At 43.0% G+C, this 19,229-nt stretch overlaps 1 protein-coding gene across 2 annotated transcripts in view; it reads left to right on the top strand.

Moving 5' to 3' along the window:
- Positions 1 to 5,255: 5,255 nt before the first annotated feature.
- Positions 5,256 to 19,229, top strand: part of LOC119209833 (catenin delta-2-like) — a 125,165-nt gene continuing 111,191 nt past the window's right edge. For both annotated transcript variants that reach the window (XM_037459432.2, XM_037459430.2), the window contains exon 1: positions 5,256 to 5,367. The gene's annotated coding sequence lies outside the window, so the exon portion shown is untranslated. The remainder of the gene's footprint in view (positions 5,368 to 19,229) is intronic.

Below are 19,229 nucleotides of genomic sequence, written 5' to 3'. Positions count from 1 at the left end.
TGACAACTAGTGGTGCAGCAGATTATAAAACTTACTGTTCTCATCGAAGAAAGAAAAGGGAACAAACATGATGTTTGGATACAGATACTAATTGCAGATTATTGATAATCCACTGTCAAAAGGACATCCCGAGTTCCTCCACAATCACAAACGGAGGACGTTATATGCCAATGAAGTTTTTTATTTCCATTCTTCCCAAGCCGGTGCAGGTGCTCACAGGTGCAACCGCTCCCACCAGGCGTGGCCCACCAACCTCCCGATTACTCCACTAGGTGAGACATTTATACACCTGGGTCCCACCAATTCTAAGGCCCTAATCACATGGGGATAATAACGACCATTAACATGGGATACTTATGCAGACCCGGTCTTGCTAGATTGCCTACCCCATTTCCCTCTGTTAACAGATTTTACCATAACACCGTACACATCCACAAGTAATTTTAACGATGATTAGGAAGCAAACCTCACTAAGCCCACACAATTTACCCCCTCCTTTCCCACCACACTTGGTTTCTCCCATTACCCACAATGCAACAGCACAGGTATAAAGCACTGAGAAACAACCCTTTCAATCTTTTATTTGAAGTAAAGATGGCTGCCACCATGTCTGCTGACGTCAGGTGAGAAGGGGTAACCAGGGGTCACAGAGAACAGAGGGTGGCTCTGACATCCACATTGGCAGATTGAGCTCTACCAGACCATGGAACAGTGTCATTGAATGCTGTTTTCTTTGCCTTTAAAATAATTTTAACAGCACTGCATTATCCTTTTACCTGGATGTAGTGATGGCAAAGTGAAGCTTTCTGAACCAGTGAAGCTTTCCAGTCAATTGTATCGGAAAAAGGTTCATTCATTCAATGCATCGCAAACTCTATGATGACCTCTGCTGTTAAATACGTGTAGTGCACGTTTCAAATAGACTACCAGTATATTTTGGCCCAGTCTCTGTGGGTTGAACATGATTAAGAAAGGTTGAACCAATAAATCATCTAATAAATACATGGATTCCTATATGAATACAACTATTGTTTTTCAGGTTTGAATTGTGTCCTTGTTTGTGTTTTTTAGTTCTTTGTACATTGAAAAGAAATGGAACAAACACTTATCTGTGTCTTTCTGCACCTTTGTGCATGTATGTTTGTGATAATACTAGCATAAGAATTAATAGAAGATATATATATATAGTATAGTTATATGTAAGCAATATAATTTAAAATACCAGCAAGTGCTTCCTACTGCATGTGCACTTCATGGCAGTCATAGGGACTTATCTGTAATGTGGGAAGTGATTTACAGAGGAAAGGGCAGTGGGGCAGTGATTGTATAGGTTTGTTATGACAGGATATTGAGGTGCTTGTGGACACATGGGATGGGGCATGAAATTATTGATTTTTATTGAGATATAATAAACATCCATAACTAATTAATAATTACACAATACAAATGACAGACTTGGCGTTCTTATTGCTAACCTTGTTAGAGGAAATCAAAGTGCTCACACATCTCAGGAAAGACATCTTTGCCACAGGTTCCATTGTAAATTTGCTCTTTGCTACTTACAACAACACTGACTTTGACTATCAGACAGCCAAGCCCGATCCCTGTTTTGTATGGGGCGCCGTTTGTAAAATGTAGCACGTTCTAAAATCCTGCGCCATTTTCATACATTTAGCATTATCATATGAATAAAAAAAGCAGGACAATATTCACACTTTTGGAGTAAATTTGGAGTCAAAATCATGTAAATACATAAAATATGTAAAGCATTTTACAAACGGCGCCCCATAGTTTCGCACCCATTTGAATCAAATCGAAGCGGTCACGTGACTGTGCGCCGGAACGAAGCTTCGGACGTCACTGATCACGTGATCAGCTGCGAACGAACCAAGCACCGATACATTTGCTTCACCTTGCACTGGTTCATATTTCGACACAAGCTTCGAAGCAGGAGAGTCGGAGGTAACAACACTACCTGGATGTAGTAATTCATAAGGGCTTTTTTATTCTTAAAAACACACCGTTCAAATTCTAAGGAAATAAAAAAATATATTTTCACAGATTAAAAGATTTTTTTCATTATTTGTTTTGTGATGTAATCTATTCACAGCCATCCAATGGTGGCTGCTTTGCCATATCCATCCATCCTGTACCTGAGCGGCCCCAGATTCAGGGGCAGTCTGGCCATAGGGGATACCGGGGGGGATTTCTTGTGGTCCGGTGGGGTTGGGCTGGTCCAATACCAGACAACCTCCATCACCATACCTTCTGCGATATGCATTTACCCCTCAAGAAAGTCTGTATGTTTTTGTTTTTTTTACATTTACCATTGTTCACTCCTCGTTGGGCACATGCAGACACATGCGTGAATCATCGAGGACCATGAATGTTGGTCACGGAGTCCCACAAGGTTCTGTGCTTGGACCGATTCTATTTACCCTGTACATGCTTCCTTTGGGCGACGTTATCAGAAAACACCGCATAAACTTCCATTGTTATGCAGACGATACTCAACTGTATCTATCGATCAAGCCAGAAGACACCAACCAACTTGTTAGACTTCAGGACTGTCTTGGAGACATCAAAACTTGGATGACCTGCAACTTCCTGATGTTAAACTCGGAAAAAACGGAAGTTATCATGATAGGCCCAGAGCGCCTTCGAAGTCAGCTGTCACGTGATACAGTCTCTATGGATGGAATTGCTCTGGTATCCAACAGCACCGTCAGAAATCTTGGAGTTCTCTTCGACCAGGATATGTCCTTCAACTCTCATATAAAGAAGACTTCAAGGACTGCCTTTTTTCATCTACGGAATATATCGAAAATCCGGAACTTCCTGTCTCAAAGTGATGCAGAAAAACTAGTTCATGCATTTGTTACTTCTAGACTGGATTACTGTAATTCTTTGTTATCAGGCTGCTCTTGTAAATCGCTTAAACCTCTCCAACTGATTCAGAATGCTGCAGCACGTGTATTAACAAGAACTAAGAAATGGGATCATATAACTCCTGTATTAACTTCTCTGCACTGGCTTCCTGTTAAATCAAGAATAGAATTTAAGGTACTTCTCCTCACCTACAAGGCACTTGCTGGTGAGGCACCGTCTTATCTTAAAGAGCTTGTTACACCGTATTGCCCTACAAGGCATCTACGCTCCATAGATGCTGGGCTACTTGTGGTTCCTAGAGTTTTAAAAAGTAGGATGGGGGCCAGAGCCTTCAGTTATCAAGCTCCTCTTTTGTGGAACCAGCTTCCACTTTCAGTCCGGGGGGCAGACTTGGTCAGTTCATTTAAGATAAAGCTTAAAACGTTCCTCTTTGATATTGCTTATAGTTAGGGCTGGCTCAGGTTAGCCTGGACCAGCCCTTAGTTAAGCTGCTCTAAGCTTAGACTGCCGGGGGACTTCTTAGGACACACCGAGCCCCTCTTTCACTCTCACTCTCACTCTCTCCTCCCACAATCATCCATGTTTTGTTTTATTAATGTACATCACTAATTAAGCTTCTTTCCGGGAGTTTTTTGTGCTTTCTCGCCTAGCAGGTCTCCGTGGATCATAGTTTCGTGCGGACACCGGTTCTGACTGCTGGCTCATGGCTCTGCTGACACCTGCTGCTGCCATCATTTCTTTAAATATGATTCATATTACTGTCATCAAAAACTAACATCTTTCTGCTCTCCCTCCCCACAGAAGCCTCTGTGGATGGTGGTTCGATCTGATGGAGGTTGTCCCTGCAGTGGTCCTGCCGTACAGCTCTTCTGCTACTTGCAATTACTTGTATCATTTCAGTTAGAGAAATTGAATGTATTGTACATCTTTTACATTGTTGATTCTGTACACATGACATCCATTGCAGTCTGTCCATCCCGGGAGAGGGATCCCTCCTCTGACGTTCTCCCTAAGGTTTCTTCCCTTTTTTCCCCATTGAAGGGTTTTTTCATATTTTGGGTAGTTTTTCCTGTGCCGATGTGAGGGTTTCGGGACAGAGGATGTTGCATGTGTACAGACTGTAAAGCCCTCTGAGGCAAATTTGTAATTTGAGATTTTGGGCTATACAAAATAAAATGAATTGAATTGAATGCGTGCACACACACAGGTGAGGAGGCTTTGGCCAGTGAACAGAGTGCGTGTGTAAGCCTATTCATCTATTCAACTATACCGACCTTACAGCGTTACAATAGCCTGTTCAATCAGGACAGACTCGGTCCGAATTGACAAACATTTATTACACTGTATAATATTGCAATCGTGCCGAATCTTTTGCGATTGGACTCCATCCTAAACCGGGATAATCAAGGGGCTGTGATGCAGAGTTCTGCTTGGCCGAATCCCCTCCTGCAGTCCAGACACTGGTGGTGGTGGTGAAGAAGGGAGTTGATGAAAACCCAGAACGAGTGAAGAATGCCTGATAGCTGCTGGAGGTGCCTGGGGTGGAGGAGGGTCGCATCCGGTTTTGCGCTGAAATGACACCTGACAGCAGCACAAAGAGAACCCTTTAAAAGGTTTGACAGCAACTATGTTGACAGCAGGCAAGTTGGTGAAACACAAGATGTAATTTCTTTGTAATCATCCAACGTGATGTTAAGTGTATGGGTATTTTTCAAATAGCACACTGCCATGTCGATACGTGGGATGCATTGAATGCATTGGTCTGACAATAACTCGGGGGCCTTTGTTTTCCACCAGCCTGCCCCTGCCCGTATGGAAAACCTTCAACATCACATCACAACACATAGTAGAAATTTCTAATTGGATCACGGAGTGTATCTGACGACATGGATTTCTGCATGAAGAAAATGTAGCTAACTGATGGTTGTATATTCTACTGCAGGTACAACAGGACAACAGTTCTCTTAAAAATGTCACAAATAAAACATTTAAAAAACGAATGGGATTTTGTTGCTTCCCACTTTCCAGCGCCTCCCCATGGCATGAATCACCCCCCATACAGTAGTACCTCTTGTTCCCGGTGGATGTCGCTGCTGACACCGGTGCCCAGCCCGCCCGTCCGTCCGTCTGTCGAGCATAGGATGAGGGGGGACTGGGGATTCTCTTCTCCAGTGCGCAGCGCTCCGGCCCGGCCGCTCCTTCCTTCCTCATCTCCTCTCCTCACACAGCTGGCTCGCTCTCCTCTCGGATGCTGGCTCTGCCTTCGCCTGTCGCACACAGCGCTGGACCCCCCTACCCCTCCCCGCCCCCCTAAAAATATATATTTAATTTATAAATATATAATTCGCAGGGGCGGAATGAGTGACTGACCTGTTTTGCATGGTCTGATTTTCGGGAATTTCGCACGGCCGGAAAGGAGGGAAGTCCAGAAGGATAAATAAAGGAGGCTCTCCATCCCCCGAAGGAATCTATTTTACAGTAAGCAGGCGCAATGTCATTCTGGTTTCCTCATTCCGCTCGTCTCACACCTCCTGTTTGTGCCAAATGCTGGGGAAAAAAGCTCGAATGTGTCAGCCCGCTGGGAACATGGCTGGCTGTTGTTTTATTTTGATCCAAGTGTTTGCCAGATGTTTCTCTTTTGCCATCATGTGTCAGTTAACCAGAGGCGCGGTGTGGACTGTGCTATTTTTTCTATTAATTTCATGTTTTTATCTTGTTATTATGATGCACAAAAGGGATCTGCATGCACTCTCGTTGGTCGTGAATTGAACCCCCCCCACAGCCTCCCGCCCCTCAATACTGGCCATCCATCCATCCATCCATCCACCCATACATCCTTGTGAGTGTGTGGGGGTCGAAGCAGAATGAGTGAGTGGGGGTCGTCTGATGCGAGGAGAGGCAATGCCCCTCGTGGTTCGTGCTGACCGCACCGTGAGCGGCATCGTGGCCGGTTGTCTTTGTGTCGCCTTTTGCGGGGCGGTGCAATGAGAGCGCATTCAAAGGCGTGTTGAGCTGGATGGAGATGTGCTCCGGCCTACGTGACTAGATCAGTTTCGTGTTGACCAGTGCTGGGCTGTCTCAGTGCAGACAGACCCCCCCCCCCCCTTCCCTTCCCTTCCCTCCGCAGAGTAATTAATCTCATTCAACATATTGCCAGGATGACTATGTTTCAGAGCGTCATCATGTTTGCTTGTGTTAATTATGTGTTTGCCTTTTTACTCCGTGACCTGGCAAAGGATGGGTGATAGGTGTGTGTAGTAAGAGGGGGGTTCGGTGAGCACTCTCGCATGGACGTTTAGGTGGCCATGGTGTTGGAGATCCCTGATCACCACCTAAAGAAGTTCAAAGTGATATGCATGGGGGGGTTGGAGGGAAGCCAGAGTGATGCTAATGGGCAGAGCAGATTGTGTCTGGCAGTGAAATGTCAACAGGCTGCTTCTTCTCTTTGTCCACCGTGTGTGGGATGTCCCGTACCAGTGGCGCTCCATTAGGGTTTGAGAGGAGAAGCGACACAAAGACATGATTTGGAGCCTGAGCTCAGCAGGCATGGTGTTGTGTTCATGGGCCAAAGTGACTGGAGGAGAATTGATGCCTGTTTGCCTTCTTAATCACTGCATCCTGCGGGTGAGATGCTACCAGTGGGGAGTCCCGCAGTCCACCATTAACAACCGATCGAACCGGAACGGACCGGTTATCACATGATTTTATTTATTGGTTGTTTTTGTGGTTCTGTGACAGTGACCCCTCATTTAGTGGTTTTGATCCTAAAAAGGAATAGTTTAACGTTCATTCGGCCTCTTATTGAGGATGGGAGATGACGAGATGAATACCGCTCTGGTGTTTGTGTGCTAAAAAGCTACAGCTAGCCGCTGGTTGGCTTAGCATATACACTAAACTAGGGGTAAGATAGCCTGAATCATTAAAAGGTCAAAAACAAAATCACTACTTTATATTTTGTTCATTCCGCATGAGAGTGAGATGTAATTATAATCTGTTGTTAAGCAGTAGATTATTTAGGGGATTATTTATTGTTGTTTGGATGGTTGCATAGCAACATCATTTTGTTCGCAGCTTCGTAATTAAAAGACAGTGTAGTTTTTTTAAACATCTGAGCCTACTCAAATTTCCCCAAATGTTAAACTGACTTCACTCTATGGGGGTTAGGGTTTTAGAAAAAAACATGGCGAAGGCCAAAATGCTACACTCAGGGCTTATCAATTGTTGCCCACAAACCGATGCGTGATGTCACGGCAACTGCGGGCATTTGTTTGCAGTTCATGATCATTGCCAAAGATTCAGGGTGCAGCGGGAGGAAATCCTTAGTTAGGTCCCTGGTGAAACAAGTAATGCACTCTGGTGAGGTTCAGAGATCTGCCAAGATCCTGTTATGGTCCATTTCTCCAAAGACTCCAAAGGCTTTATTAAGTTTGTGTTTTATGTGTTTCTATGTGCTTAAGTGTTTGTGTCAGTCCGTCATTGCATGTGCAAACTGTATGCTGATCTTTCTTGCCCATTTGGATTTGTGTCAGTAATTTCACTATCTTTCTTCAAATCTGAGCAACTTGGTGTGCACAGTGTTATTATTAGAAAGAAAAATGATGGCCTAAATTATGACAAATAGACTCTGAAAGGCCCTTTAAGCTTTTTGTAACCTAAATACAATGCCTGCCTTAAAGGTGAATCGTAATGAGGTTGCATGCCAGTGAGCACTGTCATAGCGTTTAAAGAGTGTGACAACTAACACAAAACCTGAAGCTGTTAGATCATCTGTGCTTCAGATGCAGGGATATCACTATGGCTGCTAAATAATTCAATACCTCACGGAATACAATGTGAAAAATACAGAGCAAACTCCAGTGAGAAAGAACTCTAGAAACACTAGCCACCAGGGACACTACAGATACTATATCTAGTATATAGTGTGAAGAGACAAATATTTAATTCTTACTAGACATCATGTGACCCAATTTTGTAGAAGCATGCTTCAGTCATTTCAAAGTTAAAGTCATTCTTCACTACTTGTGATGTTATCTCATTTACCCACTGAAGACTGTCTTTAACATTATATACAAGAAGCCGAAGTAATAAACTGGAAAACTTTAATTGTGGTTCTAATAAATGTGAAATCATTTTTCATATGTAACATGATAATTTCCACAGCCTAAAATGGTTAGTAGTACTACAAAAAATAATAATAGTGTTATCCTTTTAATACCTGTGTTAACTATCAGTGTGTGTATTAGCATCCACAATTACAGTGAGATGAACAATAATCCCAAACTGCTATCCTTTTTTTGCCAAAACCTCAATGTGAATCAGCCATCTTTTGACCTGACCCGATGAGTGAGTGAGTGAGAGATCAGCTCGTTCATATCTCCGCTGGCAACCGGCAGTTCTTCATACCTTGAAATGTTCAGAGCAGAAACACAGGAGATTCAGATTCAAGTTACTACATGAATTTTCTTTTCAGAACTTCTATCAAGGTTCAACCCCTTTGTTTTAGACAACAGAAATGTCATGTACACATCTTCCACACTGTAAACGGTAAATAAATAAGTACATATTCGATACTTATATTTGATACTTTTCCAATTTCATTCCATTTTGTTAAAATATTTTCAAGAAAATTTAGTTTTAAAATTCAAGTTGGGAACAGTGCAAAAACTCACATTTCCACATTTAAGAGGAAGTTTTTGAAACAATTTCTACTGAAAATCAGTTGAGGGAGCGATCACCATTTCCATTCTCTTTGCTGCGTCCACTAGTGGGTCCTGCTGGTTCCCTAATGGATGGTGACAAATAACAGCTGCACTTTGCCTCCCTATCTCAGGCACTGAGTGCTTTCCCTTCTTCTCCGCCGCCCTAAGAGGACAGACAAGCTGAGCAGGAGTTGTCCAGAGGTTAATGGTTGTTTGTTGGACGCTTCAATTTTTCACTCGCGTTGCTTTCGCTTTGCTCGATATTTGAGGGTGCACTTTTCAGTCCGCCAACTCTCCACCCAAAATTCGCTTTGCACCTTTTTTACTAGAGCACATATTTGGGTGACTGCTGAAAAGACACTTGAGTGAAAGCGCAAACGTGCCCGTCTCACTTTGCTCCAGGTGTCATTCAGTTTGATTTAGTAATCGAATAATACATGGGATAAGTCACAATCTGCTCACTCAAAACAGCCCCAAGCAATCCTTTCAATCACTGTAGCACACTGGCAAATTAATGAGCAATGATCTCCGTGGAGTTTGAGCCAGGGCTGCCTTCATGGCTTCAGTTGGTCGGCCATCCCCTCAGTATCTGGCGAAGCCCAGACCCCACGTGTGCCTCCGCACCAAGGGAGACAGTAATACTCCTCCTAATCCACCTCTCACAGCATTGCTCACACAATCAATCCCCCGCGGAGTTGGATGCTGCCAAGTTGCAGTTGCCAAGTTGTGGTTGCCATGGCAACATGGACTCTAGATTTGATGGGATGTCAGCCAGGTGCGGTGTGGCAGTTTGGGCTCTAACAAGGCCGACCCTTGTCGGGGGGGTAACGAGCAAGACTCCGCTGTCATGGCGATGGCGCTGTCTGTGTATGAGGGGGTGTCAGCGCGGGGCGACTCACAATTAGCTTGGCGTGTGCGAGGGAGAGGGCCAGTGTGCTGAGTGGATGTCCTCCTGCTGAGTTTTTCGTGATTTGGGAAGTTTGTGATAGTGGTGAAAACACCCATTCATCTATTATCACCTTGATGAGAGCAATTCTCACTCTGCTTTATTTACTGTTCTTTGGTTTTGGTGTTATGGTTTGATTTGTTTTTCACAGATCAGAATTTCCATGGTTATGAAGTTAATGGGTTTTGCTGAGGCCAGTTTCTCGCCCACTTCTGACTTTCTTTTCCATGCAACCAATAAAAATACATTCCAAATCAGTGAAATTGTTATTTTTGTTCCCCAAACCACCTTGGTGCCATTGTTTGGTTCTTTTATCCTGTTGGTTGTTGTGTTTTAGCTGTTGCAGACAGCATAGTGTTAGAGTTATCCTTTGCTTCAGGCTGTGTCCTTGATTGTTGTCTGACCAAAAACATTTCTTTTTTTCACAAACTAAAAACGAGTGGACATTTAGTGTGAGAAAATGAATCCTCAACCAATTAAATATGAAGACAGAAAGAAGAGGAAAGAAAGGGAACATTTTCTCCTTTTCCAAGTCAGTTTTTTTTTAATCATAATCATTTTTGAAACTTTAAAGGGCATTTGGGTGCTCCAAACCCTCATTATTTTCTCACCCTGTGCAAGCATTTGCTGGCTTGCAAGTTGTTTTTGTGTGTATGTGCGTGTGTGTGTGTGTGTGTGTGTCTGTGTGTGCGTGTACGCGTGCAGTACAGGATGTGGAGTTAGGCCAGTGTAGCCCAGCATTGTCTGGCTTTAATGCCACTTCATTCACTGTACTCACATCAGAGCCAGTGTCCTGACAGACCCTAATCTCCTCTTTATCTTTAAGGTTTGCTCAGCACTTTGGTGTCCCATTCAGACGGGCGTGAACCAAAGACTTTAGGCACCAAAGCGTCCGGAGTAGTTAGGTTGGTTTGGTTACAAGCTGTCTCTAATTGAGCGAAAGTAGAGTTTTCAGATTTTTGGACACAAGATCACTTGAGCCAATGGTTACTATGATTCATTGGGATACATTTCTAGAGGACTATTTGTCTTTACAAGCCAAAATGAGACTACTCTATTTGATGGATTGCCATGACAATCAAATAAATGCATGATTCTTTCCTGTGAATGTGCTTGATGCAACTCTCTCCATTGACTGTGCTGGGTGAGTGTGGGATTGAAGCTGCACATTTGGTCACTAGCTATCTGTCAGACAAAACAGTTAATTGGATTTAAATAACTAGTGATTTTTCCTTATCCTTTATTTAACTACAATTACCTTTTTATATGATCACGAATGCACATTAAAGTGTGCGATAATTGGGGATGTTTTCTGTTCATGGCACTTTGTTCAATGCAATGGCCAACAAGAAGCGATTAGATGAGAGAAGTGTGAGAAATATACAAGCAATATAGCTAGTTAGAGTAAGTTAAGTCCAACTGTATTTTATTGTCACACAGGATTTGTGTGTGCATTTATCTTAACAACCCAAGTTATGCAGCGTTCACATTTTTTTCATGAATGTGCTAACATTGGGACCGTTTGTGGTTGAAGGAGATATGTATGGAAGTAAATCTGTGCCATCGGGGGTTGAAATAAAAAGGTGATTGAATTTCTAGCACTGAATATTTATGCATTGAAATTATGTACCAGAATGTTTTTCAACATTAAAATACCGCAAAAAAATTCAACCTAAAAAAAAAACTGTTGAAATATTCAGCCGCAAAAGAAATGACGCTTACAATATTCAAACCAAAAAATGTCAACCTTGAGACACCAACATCCGGGACACTAAGGAAGAGCAATCAATTCTAGATTCAAGATCAGGAGCGTGTGTCAAGCTAAAGGAGCGAGCACCCAAAACGCCTTCGGCTTCGGATTGTAGCCATGTCCAATAATAACGGGGCTTCCATAGATATGAGTCAACAGCATCAGCAATAAATGACCTGTCCTTGCTCACAACAAACCACTTTCTTATGCCCAGCATAACGACAACAGCACTCGTTGCTTACAATGTTGGTCTGTGTTTTTTGCAAAAACACTAACAGATTGTTATGAGATATTTAGACACAAAATAAGCAGTACAAAATAATGAGGGTATTGTTTCCAGTCTGTGAAATAAGCCCTGTGCTGTCAAGGCCACGCCCATGCTGTTCATGCGCTGCCTTGAATTTAGGATTAGTTAAAAAGGAGTGAATAAGCTTTGAGGTCAGAATGAAATAATACAATATCATGAAATGGAAATGAAATGAAATGCATGCCTTTGTTTCTTTGTCACTGGTGTGAATCCTCCTTTCCTTGTCTGCTGTGTGGGACTCCTATCAGCGCTTTATGCCAGGGAAAAAGCACCCGAAATGTCCCACTCCCTCCTTGAAGACAGCCCTAGAACCCGGGAATTAGCTTCTGAGTACAGCTCAAAGGAAACATTTTTCCTCTGCCCCTTACTCTTTGACTAATAGGGATTTGTCAGGTTGTGCTTTGCATCTCGCCGATGACTAAGCATTGTGTCTGACTGAGAGAAGAAGCGACTTTGCAGTCTTTTTGGCTAAGGTTCAAATCCCTCTGGGTTTTTTCACTGAGCTCCCTAACATACTGCACTCCATGTGTTCAAGTGTGCAAGTCAGAGCTGGGAATTTCTTATTTGCACTCTACTCTGCTGTAGTAACATAACCTTACTTATCGCTGCCTTAGGCCTAAGTAAAAGACAGTTAAAGACATTTGTTGCAGTAAAATAACCCAGTGTCCTTAGTTAACTCCTTTCAGCTTAATTAATGGGATACATTGATCACACTATGGATTCTGGTTACATGGCCTGCATAGGTGTGACTGCAGTTTCCAGATTCATTTTGCATGCGTTGAGTGTGAAAAGATGCTGAAAATGACAATGCTATCACGTAATGATGGCAAAAATCTGCTTTCGTATTGTACTTATAAAACATTGGAAAACGTCAGTATAGAAGGCGTAATTAAGATGGCCGCATATCAATACATAAAAGCCTCAAGAGAATGTCAGTCTATAATTAAGCCGCTTGTGCACATTGAACCCTCGCCGATAACCCCCACTCCAATCCTGCTGCTGTCAGGTGAATATTAAGACTCTAAGAAGTACTATTCAACGAACGTCACCGTACCTCATTACTTTCCCTGTAAACAATCTGGGAATACTTCAAATTTCCCCACAAATAGGGATCTAGTGTCCTGCTAATGGAAACATGTGGCCTAGGCCAGTTCTCTTGGGTTGAAGAACGGCGAGCAGTAAGGAGAGTGAGTAAGGAGACACAAGTGCAAAAGGAGGCAAGAAGAGGCTTTATGGACACGGTGAGCCTTTCTCACCAGTGACTGTGGGAGCCAGTGACACATGAAATATGAGAGACAGCAGCACTATTTATAGCACTGCAAGTGGGAGAAAGATAGCGAAAATGCACACTTTAGGGTACGGTTTGCCATCACTTTTTCATCCGCTAAAGAGGAATTGCACCCAATTCTTTTTAGAACGCACATATGTCACAGCAATGGCATCGGACAGGCCGGTTCCGCGTTCGTGAGCATGTAAGCTCCCCCTATAGTGAGAGGCTAAATATGTCCCCGCCATCAGTTTGTCTTTTTTTTCTCGTTTTTTCTAACTCCTGGAGCCAAGCAGATGCTCGAGGGGAATCGCTGGTCTGTGGCTTTGTGTTGTCGCTTTGTGGCAATTCAAACCCGTCTTCGGCTCGGCAATGTTTTTGTACACACGGCTAAAAATGTATCCCGCTGCCGGGGAACGCAACAGCACGTCCTGTTCTGCCAGAGATAAATGATGAAAAGAAGCCAAAAGGAACTTCCTCAAATTGGGCACAAGCAGATTAAAGAGTTGTTAGAGTTATGCAATGATGTATTGACCTGTGATGCGGAATAAAAAAGGGTCAGTGAATGTCTCGAGACAAACACTGTTTTTGCCAAATCAAAGAGAGCAAACAGTATGTATACATGGATGAATTATTACATGTTATCAGATAAATTCTCTTCCTAGCCTTTACAGCGCTCATTTAGCGCTTTAAATTATATCGTATGATGCTACCTAGCCAATCAAATATTTAGTATTCCAATAAACATTGGAAAGGAGATATATATACACACACACAGGAGAGAGACCCAACACAGAAGTATGTGAAGCAGAAAAGTTCCTACAAAGCTATGTCTCAGATGTTCAGAGGCTGTGACAATTATTAAAAGCGTTGATGTGAAGCATCACTGCGAGACAAAGCACAAGTATTTTGAGCAAACGTACCCACTCACATCCAAAATGAAGGCTCAGAAAAAAAGGCTCCCATCATAAACCATGTGAATTCACTTCCCAACAATAATGTCAATAAGGAGGATGGACCTGAAACAAGAGACTTAAATAAACAACTTCTCTAGTTAAAAAGAAAAATGCACATCTGGACGGATCTTGTTGGCATTTCATTTTTTCTTCAAAGTGTCCTGACTTGCGTCCTCACAGTCAGCTCCGCTTGCGCCCGTCTCGTGCTTGGGCAGCCCCTGTTTGGTGCGGCAGCAATGTCATTTCTTGTAAGAAAGACCCTTCAACATTGGTTGTTAGATATAATGCATGGTGCTAGTGGTGCTCTGGTATGGTGATGGGAATGGGAGGTATTTTCATTTATTTATTTATCTTTTTCTTAAGAACCCGCAGCCCATTCTATGCATCCTAATCTATAGACCTCCAAATCTTAATTCTGTTTTTATTCAGGAATTATCAGACCTCCTTGCATTATGGTTCATTATGATACGTCTTTATTCAACATGTTTGCTCCCCCATTTCCGTGCTTGTCTCAGAGTTCAACAAACTCCTACATTCTTTTAATATCACCCAATTCGTGAATCAACCAAGCCACAACAAGGGACACACATTAGACCTTGTGCTCTGCCATGGGTTTTGCAGTTTCGGATCACAAAGCAGTGTTTTTCCAGGTTCCAATCCTCTCTCCTGGGCCCAAACTCCTCAAAATGATTTGCTCCTGCCCGTTAACTGCTCTCTCTACTCCTTACTTCTGCAGTGCTTTTACTGATTCACAATGTAGTTCTAATTACAAACAATTTGGCCTCTCTGTAGAAGAGCTTGTGAGCACTTTTAACAGTTCCTGTACAAACATTTTGGATTCCATAGCTCCCGTTAGCAGCAAGAAGTGGACTCAATCTTTCCTGCCATTGCTTACTGAAGATGTGAGGAAATTAAAACAAAAATGCAGAAAAGCTGAATGGATCTGGAAAAAATAAGTCTTGTCTCTTTAAAACAACAAATTTTTTTGTGTCAGAAACAGTTATAGAAGCAAGGAACACTTATTTCTCAGATCTGATCAGTAAACATGCTCACAGTCCCAGAATCCTTTTGAAAACAATAAATGCTGTACCCCCCATTGAACCAAACTGCAGATTCAACTCCATAGAGGTGTGAGGATTTTTTTTATTAATTTCAAAAGTCCTGGAGATTCAGCTCCATATAGAACTTGTTGAGCCTGATGCTGACTCCCCCATACCTTCTTCACTATCCCACTTCAGTGAAATCTCTCTGTTAGACTTAAATCACACTGTATTCCCACTTGGTTTTTAAAAGCTGTATTTCAGATGATTGGTCCTCACATTTTATCCATTATTAACTGCTCCCTCTCAACAAGTATTTTTCCCTCAAATTTTAAACATGCTACTATTTGCCCCCTCTTAAAAAAAGACCCATTTCCAAGCTGCCATTTCAATCAAAGATTTTTAAAAAGATGGTCAATCAGGTTTCCGTTCTCTTCACAGCACTAAGATTGTGATGGTGAAGGCCACAAATAACCTACTGCTTGCATCCGACACAGGCCTGTACTCCATTTTAATTCTTCTTGATCTCAGCTCGGCTTTTGATACCGTGGACCACAATGTTTTAATCAACCGTCTAAGAAATTATGTTGGGGTCAGTGGTGTAGCATTGGACGGGTTCATTTCATATCTGTGGTCATTTTCTGTAAGTGTTGGAGATGCCTTCTCCTCATTTGCTTCTCTGTTCTGTGGTGTCCCTCAGGGGTCTATGTTGGGTCCCCTTCTATTCACCATATACATGCTGCCCCTAGGCCACATCATTTGACAACATAACGCAGCGTTTCATTGTTACGCAGATGATACACAACTTTACAACCCTATGAAGCCTGATACCTCTACCACTTCATGCATGATGTCGTGCCTTGGTGACATTAGAAATTGAACTGCAACAATAAATCAATGAAATCAATAAAAATCAAATATTAAAAAGGTTGGCAACGAATTTCATCATCGTTGTTGCGCGATTATTACACCACTCAATGAGTTGCGGAGATGCGCGTGGAGCAAAAATAAAAAATAAAAGAGCCGAGCTGACGTAGAGGAAAGAAGCCTGCAGCGTTCCATTTTGGTTATTGTTGAAAATTGTTACTTTAATGCTGTCATATACGGTATGTATATATACTGTGGTTTGTACGGTAGTTGGTGTTATGCCTGTAAAGGGAGACACATGGTGATCCATTAAACCAGCTAAATAAGAAGCCTTTAATGCATTTTTTTTACAAATGCCATTTTAAATTAATCTCATTCTAATCTTAAAACAAATCCTGTTAAATTTTCTGTTTTTTTAAACCATTTTTTAAAATAAATGATTATGTTCAAGGAGCAACCTGTACTTTCTATAGTATTTTTGCAATGTGAATTTTTTGGAAATTAAAGCTTTTTTATGCTGTTTTTTTATCAGATTAATCGAAAAAACAACAACAACCAATTAATCGATTATCAATATAACGTTAGTTGCAGCCCTAGCTGAGATGTCTCTCGGGTACTCAGGAACTGAACCTGCGTTATTTACTTTACCAATGAGCATGTAATGGCGCGTTTCCACCGAGCTGTACGGTACGGTGCAGGTCGGCTCGGTACGGGTCGGGTCTGTTAACCATGATTTGGCGAGCGTTTCCACCGCCAACAGTACCCTTACTTGATAGGCGTGGTGTATTCCAGAAAGTAGTGGTAACGTCACTTAATAGGCGTGGTATTTGGTGGAAAGTAGATTGACGTCATTCGATCGCGCGACAACTGAAAGCTAACCGCAAACAACAATGGAGGACATACAGCCGATCCTGTTCTTGCTTCTCCATATGTGGCTGTTAAAGTAAATGCTGCGCGGGGACATTGTTGCGACGGTGTTGTAGTTTAAAAATAGCGCCTCGTGTGTTGTCTTTCCCCTTGCGGCACGCGTAATTACGACACTCTTTCAACCAATCAACGTCTAGCTCCACCCTTTAGTACCAAACAACTGTGCCAGGTACCCCAACGGAAGGGTACCCAAAAAGTGGTACGGTACGGTTCGTATTTTTGGTACTTTTCTCAGTGGAGACACAAATTAAAGGGTACCGTACTGTACCGCACCGCTCGGTGGAAACGCACCATAAGGGAAACGCTCAAACAGCATTGTCACAAGGCAGAGTCCTCCGTCATTGAGGAGTTTGAATTCCTTTGCGAGAGGAGGAGAGCAGAGCGAGTTTTAATTTGTCTTTGTGCTGTGTTTATCGCTGCTGTTGTAACCTCTGTAATTATACAATCAGGAGCCGCACAAGCAATATGGCTCACTCAGAGGATCTGTGGAAAAGCATGTTTAATTCATGATGTTGATCATATTTCTAGCTACTCTAGCTTGTTGTTTAGAGTGGAAGACGTAGTGTTGAACGTGGGCTACTTTGTAATGAAGATGAAGATCTGCTCTTTGAGTGAACAGTCTTTTTTCTCTCAGGTTTCCCCTTCTGTATTTTCAAAGGTAGGAAGATCAATCGTCCGCATGGTCATTCCTTATTCTTATTCAACGGATGTTTCTCTTTCAAGCGTACTAACTGAGCTCTGCTGCTTTTTCAAAGCAGTGGCATTCCAGCTAGTGCCATTACACCGCATCAAAAATTGAAGGACTTAAGCTTTGGATTGCCCAAATATGCCCATGAGTGGCATCATTTATGGGGAAAGCAGGGAGTGCCTTCTTTCATTTTAAATTGGAGGCTACATGAGGTTTTGAGTCTCGAGAAGCAGACCTTTAAGAGCGCTAATCCAAAGTCTGCTCAGTAAATGAAGCGATTTACTTTTCTGTTGAACTCTTTATTCCTGGAAATGGAGGTTGTGGTTGATCCAATGTGCTTCCTCTAATGTTTTGTTATATTGAAACATCTGGAGTTTATAAAGGCTATCGGCGTGCGTCTTGGGGCCGGGGCTGGGGGCGTGCGTCTTGGGGCCGGGGCTGGGGGCGTGGGTCTTGGGGCCGGGGCCTGGGGCGTGGGTCTTGGAGACCCTGCTGCCTTGCTGTAAGCAGCCTGTAACCGAGCAGCCAAAGTCAAAAGCCGGTCGACATCAGAGTCGACCCCAGGGAAGGGCCGCCAGGCTAAGGTGGGTCCGGGTGCCGGAAACTGTCCGCTGGCGACCCCCCCTGAGGTCAGCGTGGGGCCGCGAGAGCGGCGGCCGCAACGCCTTCCGGCATCTCCGGGAGGGCCGGTGGCGTACGCCAGGAAGGCAGCTGGGGATCCCTGGTAAATGCTGGGCCCGAGGTGGGCCGCCGGCTGTACGTTGCAGGGCCCACCTCGAGCCCGACGGGTTCCCCAGAACGGGTTCAAAAAACAGTCCTTTTTTGGTTGCGTCATTCTGTCAAGGCGGCTGCCGCAGGTAGAGGCAGGGAGGACTCAGACGCAGAGTTTTCCGACAAAATGTGTTCTTTAATAAATCCAATACAAGGACGGCCCTGTGCCAACGACGGGTAACACTCAATGACGCGACGGGCCAACAGGCACACAGGGCTTAAATACACTAGGGAGGTGCAGGTGATTGGACACAGGTGGAAATAATCAGGCAATCACAGGACAAGGCAGGAAGTGAAGCTAACCCAGGGACACAAGAGACATGAAACTACAAAATAAAACAGGAAAAAGACCCAAACCGTGACATCTGACTTTGGAAAGCAGTGATGCAGGAATTAAAAAGATGTGTCTTTTAGATGATCAACAATTGAAGACTTCTTTTTGAAAGCAGAAAATCAAGCATGCCATGCGTTGAGTTGCATGGACAATTGATTCATGTTTTGAATAGGTTATCGACTAATCGTAACCAAATTCTTATGGTAATGATCTACCAATAGGTCAACAATCACATAAGTGGCAGGTGATGGTCTGCAATCAGGCCTCTACACTAGGACCATGTCATGTTGCAGCTTTCTTGAGTTGCCATTCTGGTCAGGGACTTTCCCCAATCACTCCTGCAAGTGTACTTTTGCATCCATTCACTTGTTGCTTCTTTTCCTGTGATACTCCACAAGATGACAGAAAACATTTTTCTCCTCTGTCCCTGAGGTTTCAGATTAAATATAGTTCAGTTCTCCCTTGTTATGGCCTAATGATGTCCTTGCAACAGGTCCAAATAGACACATTAGCTACAGTCTGTTTGGCCAAGAACCCCACAAGGCTTGTTTAACCTTAAATCACCATCGACTTGCTGTTATCACTTAGCCTTCAGGGCTGTTAAAAGGTATTTTGATTACATAATCAAGTGTATTCACACACAAATAGATATTAGTGGACATCAGTAACATTTTACCCAAAAAATAGATGATAATGAAAATGAGAACACAATCATTGATACTCAATTCAATTGTGATCCATTTACGTTGAGCCAAGCATCCATGCAGTAAAATAAAAGAACAATAGCA

The sequence above is a fragment of the Pungitius pungitius genome, chromosome 15 (genome assembly GCF_949316345.1).
Source record: "Pungitius pungitius chromosome 15, fPunPun2.1, whole genome shotgun sequence".
Classification (NCBI taxonomy): Eukaryota; Metazoa; Chordata; class Actinopteri; order Perciformes; family Gasterosteidae; genus Pungitius; species Pungitius pungitius.
The sequence above is the reverse complement of the archived record's forward strand: the minus strand, read 5'-3'. Positions and strand labels throughout refer to the sequence as shown.